Source organism: Podarcis pityusensis (genome assembly GCF_964106645.2).
Source record: "Podarcis pityusensis genome assembly, chromosome: 5".
In the NCBI taxonomy this organism is placed as follows: domain Eukaryota; kingdom Metazoa; phylum Chordata; class Lepidosauria; order Squamata; family Lacertidae; genus Podarcis; species Podarcis pityusensis.
Window position 1 is genome coordinate 4,423,262 of NC_138032.1, and position 8,598 is coordinate 4,431,859.

The following is an 8,598-nucleotide window of genomic DNA, read 5'->3' on the forward strand; positions in this document are numbered from 1 at the left end:
ACTCTTCCTCATCAGGCTTGGTTTCCAGACCCTTGATCACCTTGGTCACTCTCCTCTGCACAGGTTCCTAAAATTCTGACGTCCAGAACTGGACACAGTATTCAGGTATGGTCTCACCAAGGCAGAAGAGAGGGGTGCTATTATTTCCCTTGATCTGGACAGTATGCTTCTGTTCATGCAGCCTAGAATAGCATTTGCTTTCTTTGCTGCTGCATCACACTGTGGACTTATGTTTAAAAGGAAAGGTAAAGGGACCCTTGACCATTAGGTCCAGCTGTGGCCGACTCTGGGGTTGCGGCGCTCATCTCGCTTTACTGGCCAAGGGAGCCGGCGTACAGCTTCCGGGTCATGTGGCCAGCATGACTAAACCGCTTCTGGCAAACCAGAGCAGCGCATGGAAACGCCGTTTACCTTCCCACCGGAGCGGTACCTATTTATCTACTTGCACTTTGACGTGCTTTCAAACTGCTAGGTTGGCAGGAGCAGGGACCGAGCAACGGGAGCTCACCCGTCACGGGGATTCGAACCGCCGACCTTCTGATCGGCAAGTCCTAGGCTCAGTGGTTTAACCCACAATTGGCGCTGGGATGTCAAGCACAGCTCTCATGACTTCCTCACTGCTTGGTTAAAGCACTGGTGGGCAAATAATAATAATAACTATAACAATTTATTATTTATACCCCGCCCATCTGGCTGGGCTTCCCCAGCCACTCTGGGCGGCTTCCAAAAAAATATTAAAATACTGTAATACATCAATGAGGCCGAAAAGCAGCTCCCAGCTCTCCGTGGCTCACGGCTGTGGAGCGGACAAGCCATCACTTCTGGAGCTGTCTCAAAATACTCCTCCCCAGTAATGAAATGGAACAGAGTCCAGAAGAGACTTTGATGTTGCCATTCAGACATCGCAAGCCTGCGAGATCGCCTCACCCCATAGACACCCACTGGGCTGCTTCAATCAGTGGAACTGGCACTCTTACAGGTGCCACACAATCTCTATTCTGCATTTGTAAGAAATCACATCTTTTAATGTGGCAGCACCTAAACTCCTTGCCTCTTGACAGCAGGCCTTCACCGTACTCTTTTCGGCACCTGCTAAAAACATTTTTGTTTAGAGAAGCCCACCCAGGCATGTAAAATGTCGATGTATGTTTCAATCTGTTGTTAGTTAATTGCTGATTTTATCTTGAATGTTTTAAAGAGTTGTTCTTACTGTTTTTTACTGTTACATTTATCGTTTTATTGCTTTGAGGAAAGGGAATCATCTCCCAACTATATAAAATCCTCACGCAATTGGCTGCCCTTCCTCTCACTTCATTAAGACTAAAATGGGGGAAAGATTTTGCAGAAGAACTAGAGGAACAAATTTGGAATAAAAACTACCTTTAGGCTCCATCTCAGTTAGAACTCTAGAAAATGCTTTTAAAATAGCACATTGCCCTGCCAGAATTAATCACAACACTTCCAACCTTTGCTGGCATGAATGCAATTTACCTGGTTCTCTGGTACGTATGTGGTGGTTTTGCACCAAAACTATTCCCTTTTGGGGGGAAAGTTTTTTTGAATAATCAAATGATAGGACAATTGCCACAACCAGACCAAAAATTAACCCCACTGTTGTGTTTTACTCCTCAGATTAAGAATGTAAACGATAAAGCGCTTTTAGGAACTCCACTCCAGATTTGTGTAGGGTTTGCTCCTTCGTCTTTTATTCTCCCAAAGATGACTCACAAGGCAGCGGGTACAAAACTGCTTTTGAGTCTTATACCCAGTGTTGTTTTTTTCTGGGGGGGACGCATACCCCTAAACATTTTGTTAATCTAAGTCTGGCCTCATTGAGGGGCAGCATTTCAATATGAGTAGGAAAATGAGAGTACCCCTAAACATTTTTTTTCCAGAAAAAAGCACTGCTTATACCTAAATAGATGCTGAATTGAAAACCCTGCTTTTACCCCACCCCTGAAAAGTCTCGCCAGCAGTTTCCCTGCCCCCTGCTAGTGAGATTTTACTGGGCATTGCCCACATTTCCGTCAGGCACAGTTTCATAGTCTTAGGGTCTAGTAACTTGCTTCCCTTGCCACCCACACTTTTCAAAACAGAAGCTGAGAAGTTCCGATATCTTCATCCGACATCCAATTCTCATCTTGCACAAAGCAATTACAGAAGAGCGGAAGACACACGCTTCAGTCTCTCTGCGTAACCAGGGGCTATTAGTGAGGACAACTCGCCAAGTTGGTCCCTGGATTATTTCCCTTGTCGGTTATTGAGAACTCGGAATGAAATTTCCAGCTCAACGTGATCTTTATGAAAATGAAGACACCGGCGGCACTTTCCGAATTATTGAAATGCATCTGCGTTTGTTTTTTCTCTCTTTTTTTTTAAAAAAAATATTATTCCCAGTATGTTTCTGAAGGAAGACTCAAGGAGACTGAAGTGCCCTCCTCACTATTTGTTTTTCCTGAAATCCTGTGCAGTGGTTGTGCTTTCAATGAGACCAGCTCATTAAAGCAGATAAGTTGGCGGCATCTGAGTCCAGATAAGGAGACTAATTTCCTGCTGCTGCCCTTTCCCCCGCCAAGGGACGGTCGGGCTCATTGTGCCCTCTGCCCATTATTGATCTGATGGTGGCTGTGGCGGCAGCAACGCCACCAATTCAGACAGAAACGTTTTTTAATTTGTGGTGGCAGAGGCAAGAGACCTGCATCTTTCATCATCTTCTTTCATAGAATCGTAAAATTGCATACCCTCTGAGTGTTCCGATTTTTCAGCAACAGTCCTGGAATTACAGAAGCCATCCTAGTTTCTGATTTGATCCCGGAATGTACTGGTTTCTGCAGCCACGGCAGGGGCTGTGATTCTCCAGTAGTTCACCACCGGAGGCACACTCCATTGTCCCTTATATATACCGTATTTTTCCGTGTACAAGACGACCCCTATTTTTTGGGACCGCAACAAAAAATGGGGGGATTGCCCAGAGTTGTTGAGCTATTTTTTTGGGGGGGGGAGATTGCCCAGAGTTTCTGAGCTTTTGGGCAGGGGGGTCACCGCTGCTAATTGCTCTAGAGCCTGCCCACAAATCGCATGAACTGCCAAGGCCAGCAGTCGTCAGCACGCTCACTACAAATCACACGCCCAATTGCCGCTGGCTGCTGCCACCAATCGCCCGTCCCCTCTCTGCTATCTGTGTATAAGACGACTTACAATTTTTGCCTATTATTTCTATGGAAAAAATATCGTCTTATACACGGAAAAATATGGTATATATCTATAAATTTTATTTCTCAATTTTTCCGAAATACTTTGACACAAGTACAAGCCAGTATTCCCCAACAAAAATATGGATTTTGACTTCCCCTCACTCCTTTTGCGGTTTCTTACATTTTTAAAATTTGTAACATTGCATCTCCTTAGTTATCTTCTCACATTAATTTTAACTGTTTGGTTTAAGTTAATCCTGCTAATGAAGTTATATGTGTACAATAACAATTCAAATAGCCACAATCCACACACACACACACACACACACACACACGTCTTTTATTGTCTCTTGAGACAGACGGATGCCGACAAAATGGTTGGGTGATCCTGAAAAAGCTCTAGAGGGATGTGTGTTTTAGGGTGGGCAATACTGAGAGACAGGATTTGCATGGTATGAATGCGGCCTTTAAAGCTGAACCAAAACGTTAGAACTTCTGTTTTGTAGATAAATGGGTTAGAGGGAGTTAGTAGGAGGCTCTTTTAACGACGTAACTTATCTATAGCTTTGCCAATGCAACTGTTAGTTCATGCCATTATTAAACAAATGCAACTCCCTTTATTCATTTATGCCATTGCTTTGTTCTCCTCAAATTTCACAATGCCACTAAGCTTTGAACATCAATAAACAAACTGATTTGTCTCATGCTGCTTCCAGGCAACCTGTTTGTTGCTCTTTTAATCCTCATTGGTTAAGATGAGCATGCATCAAAGCAAGTCTTCTTCCACACTTTCCAGGTGCTTTCCTGAAGCTCTATCCCAAAAAGTATGATAATTTTAATTTTATTATTTGTATCCCACCCATCTGATTGGCAGCTTCCAACATATATTAAAACATAATAAAACATTATGCATTAATGTTTTTGGAGAAGCGGATCTATTGTATTTTAAGACTATTGTATTTTAATATTTTGTTGGAAGCTGCCCAGAGTGGCTGGGGAAACCCAGCCAGATGGGCAGGGTATAAATAAATTGTTGTTGTTGTCGTTGTTGTTGTTATGCAATGCCTCCCAATCAACTGTAATTGTGCAACCTGAATTTGAGCCCAGGGTCACTGCCGAGCAAATTTAACCCCTGATTAAAGGACATACTGTACTTAGTATTGGCTCATCGGCATGATACAAATTTGTGTAGATTGGAAACTGACACTGGATGATGGGAATTGTAGTCCACAACACCAGCTATTCCTGACGCAGAGCGACTGCAGCAGTTCTGTTTTCCTTCTCCGCCTCTATTTACGCAGGGAGTGTTTCTTGATGAGGGAGTAGGAAATAAGTGACCGGGGATCAGTTTCCCCTCGTGGTATTTTGGGAGCGTTTCGGAAAGGCGTCTTGTTCATTTTCCCAGGGAAATAAGAACTGTTTATCTCCGGTGAGCATGTCTTTCCTGTCCAAAGCCAATTGCCACATGGCTGTTACAGTAATAGGCCTTGACATTTCAGTGGCATTTTCAAAACACGCTGTCCGAAAGCCATTTGCCACGCTGTGCGGATGAGCAATCTATGAGCTATTAAAGTGGTGAATTCAAGGTGTCTGCTGCCTCCTAAGTACCTCTTCTAATATACTGTATTTTTCGCTCTATAGGACGTACTCGACCATAGGACACACCTTGTTTTAGAGCTCTCCCTCTCTGCTGAAGCCAGGAGAGTCTTGGTCTCCTGGCTTCAGCAAAAGGAACCCAACGCCTGTGGAGCGCAGTGGGAACTCACGCTGCGTTCCGAAGGCTTCAGCGAAAGCTCCGGAGCATGGAGGGAGCGCTCCCTCTGCGCTTCGGAGGCTTCGCGTTGCTACTGCTGAAGTCAAGGAGCCTGCATTCGCTCCATAGGACGCACACACATTTCCCCTTAATTTTTGGAGGGGGAAAAGTGCATCCTATAGAGCGAAAAATACGGTAGCTCTTCTGCCCACATAACTCTGAGCATCCCTTCAGTTGCTCCAACAAAGACATCTGCATATAGTGTTTTCTGCGAATGGTTCACAGTTCACCAAGGGGCAGGGGCTAAGGGACTGACTATAAAATATGGGCAACACAGAAGGCATTGGCCATTAGTTACCATGGAACAAAGTCTGGCACAGGGTGTGTGTGAGCCCTTTAAAGTGACAATATCCTTTATGGATGCTCCCTAGCCATGCCTAGTCCCTGCTGGGCTCTGTTTGCATCTGTATGCAAAGGGGTTTGGCAGACAGGCTTGTAATTATTATTATTATTATTATTATTATTATTATTATTACTATTATTATTACCATTATTTCTACCCCGACCATATGGCTGGGTTTCCCCAGCCACTCTGGGCGGCTTCCAACAGAAGGTTAAAAACGCATTAAAACTTGTAAAGGCAGAAACATGAAAATAACTCATGGCTAATAATCAGTATTGCTGCTAGTTAGTTGTATTTATTGATTTGGGGTTTTCTCCCCCCCTCCCCCGGCTTCTCTAAATGCAATTCATAAAAGATTTCTGTGCTTAAAATACTGCAGTTTTGCGTGTTTCCTCTAATAACTTTGTACTTGACCAGGAGGAAATGCTGAAGCAGGGATACTGACGGAGAATAGAATGTCCCTATTTTCATTGGAGGAATGTTGGACAGCCTGCAATTCCATGGTTCTAGGATGAGATGGTCAAGTTTGCATTTCAGAAAGTATTGATCTGATGTGTAGAGATCTCTTCTATTCTTATTAATTCAAGAGGCTTCTGGAAGCTTCTCTGTGTGAAAGAAACAAGCAGAAGCTCCGAAGGAGTTACCGTATTTTTGGCTCTGTAAGGCTCACTTTTCCCTCCTAAAAAGTAAGGGGAAATGTGTGCGCGTCTTATGGAGCGAATGCAGACTGCACAGCTATCCCAGAAGCCAGAACAGCAAGAGGGATTGCTGCTTTCACTGCACAGCGATCCCTCTTGCTGTTCTGGCTTCTGAGATTCAGAATATTTTTTTTCTTGTTTTCCTCCTCCAAAAACTAGGTGCGCCTTGTGGTCTGGTGCGTCTTAAAGAGCGAAAAATATGGTATTCCTTCAGAGAAGCTGCGTACATCTGGCTTAAAATGGTTATGTTATCTCTTCTGTCAAGGTCATGCTGACTATAAAAGTAAGGCCTGAAGGAGCCTGGATTTTCACTTTCTTTTTCTATCTCTCTTCCTTCTGGTGTGGTGTTCTGTACACAGTATGCTAAGTGTTAAGGTTTACCGGTAATCTTATTATAAGTTATTGTAAGTTTAAGTTAAGTCTGCTGCAACTGGATTTCTTATGGACAGGGCCAATCCTGAATGTACTGGATTTGTGACCATTATGGTTTTCCCAGTAGTGATGCATGGAAGTGAGAGCTGGACCATAAAGAAGGCTGATCGCCGAAGAACTGATGCTTTTGAATTCTGGTGCTGGAGGAGACTCTTGAGAGTCCCATGGACTGTGAGAAGATCAAACCTCTCCATTCTGAAGGAAATCAGCCCTGAGTGCTCACTGGAAGGACAGATACTGAAGCTGAGGCTCCAAGACTTTGGCCACCTCATGAGAAGGGAAGACTCCCTGGGAAAGACCCTGATGTTGGGAAAGATGGAGGACACAAGGAGAAGGGGACGACAGAGGACGAGATGGTGGGACAGTGTTCTCGAAGCTACCAGCATGAGTTTGACCAAACTGCGGGAGGCAGTGGAAGACAGGAGTGCCTGGCGTGCTCTGGTTCATGGGGTCATGAAGAGTCGGACACGACTAAACAACAACAACAACATGCTCATTTGCCTTCAGTAGCAGCAAAGCTCTGCTGGATGAAATATCAATTGACTCTGGTCTATTTTTTTGGGAATCCCCACGAGGAACCAAGACTGGCCTGCAGGCGACAGACAGAAGTACTTACATGGAGGTTAGGTGTCTTCATAGAATCATAGAATTGTACAGTTGGAAGGGACCCCCCAGGGTCATCTAGTCCAACCTCCCGCAGTTGTGTCAATGTGAGTGACGTTTCACACTTTCCAGTGCATTTTCCTCTAGCTTTCCTTGTTGCAAAGAGTCTGATCTTTTGGGAAAGTTGGCTCATTATGCACAACCTCCCAAATAACCTGAATTTGCCACTGTTTGATGGAATCATTTTGCCCCATTTCCACTTAATTCTGCTGTACATGTAAATCCAGTCTCAAACACACTTCTGGATAAAACAGTCTTATATATATATTTTTGTGGGCTGATCCCCTCCTTGGTCATTGTTCTTTGTTCTTTCTTTGCTTTCAAAACTATATTCCCACTTACAAATGCTGTTAGTTTTAGGGTTTTTAAGAAGGGGAAAAAAGTTTTAAATATCTATTCTCAACAGTAATAAAGAATCAGGAATAAGTAATACCCCCAGAGACCTCTTTCACTTAGATGTAGAATGATGGGCAGAAATGCTGGTGTTATTTTTACGTATTTAGATGAAACCAGAACATTCCCTGCTGGCAGGGTAATAAGTATTGCAGCAAATCTATTTATTTCTCATTTTTTGACAAAGAAAAGAGGCAGCAATAAAAATTCTGTGGCCTGCAGACTTGCCAGTCAAGTCTTCTCAACGCAGTTATAAAGATAAATGCCAAACACACGTTTTGAAATAAATATTTGCCTGAAGGGAAAAATAAGATTTCTGTGAATGACCCAGCTGGCTTTAGAGAACACTCTTTAATATTTACGGAATCGCTTGACCCCGAAATCGCTTTGTATCCAACTCTGTTTCTTCCAAATCAAAGAGAAACAGCTGTAGGGTTTTATCCACAAGAAAGTAAGGTTCAGATTCAATTGGCATAAATAAAGCCTGGTTTTCCAGCAGCTGGACTCTTAAAAGGTAAAGGTAAAGGGACCCCTGACCATTAGGTCCAGTCGTGGCCGACTCTGGGGTTGCGGTGCTCATCTCACTTTATTGGCCGAGGGAGCCGGCGTACAGCTTCCGGGCCATGTGGCCAGCATGACTAAGCCGCTTCTGGCGAACCAGAGCAGCGCACGGAAACGCCGTTTACCTTCCCTCTGGAGCGGTACCTATTTATCTACTTGCACTTCGTGCTTTCGAACTGCTAGGTTGGCAGGAGCAGGGACCGAGCAACGGGAACTCACCCCGTCGCGGGGATTCGAACCACCGACCTTCAGATTGGCAAGCCCTAGGCTCTGTGGTTTAACCCACAGCGCCACCCGCGTCCCTGCTGGACTCTTAGATGACCCGCTGGACTCTTAGACAACCACAAATTATCAGAGAGGGCTACCGATGAATGCTAGCCAGTCGGAGGCAGCAGTCCTTCTGAATACCAGTTGCTGGAAACTGCAGAAGGGGAGAGGGGTCTTGAGTTCGAATCCTACTTGCATCTGGTCAGCCCCTGTGAGAACGGGATGCTGGACAAG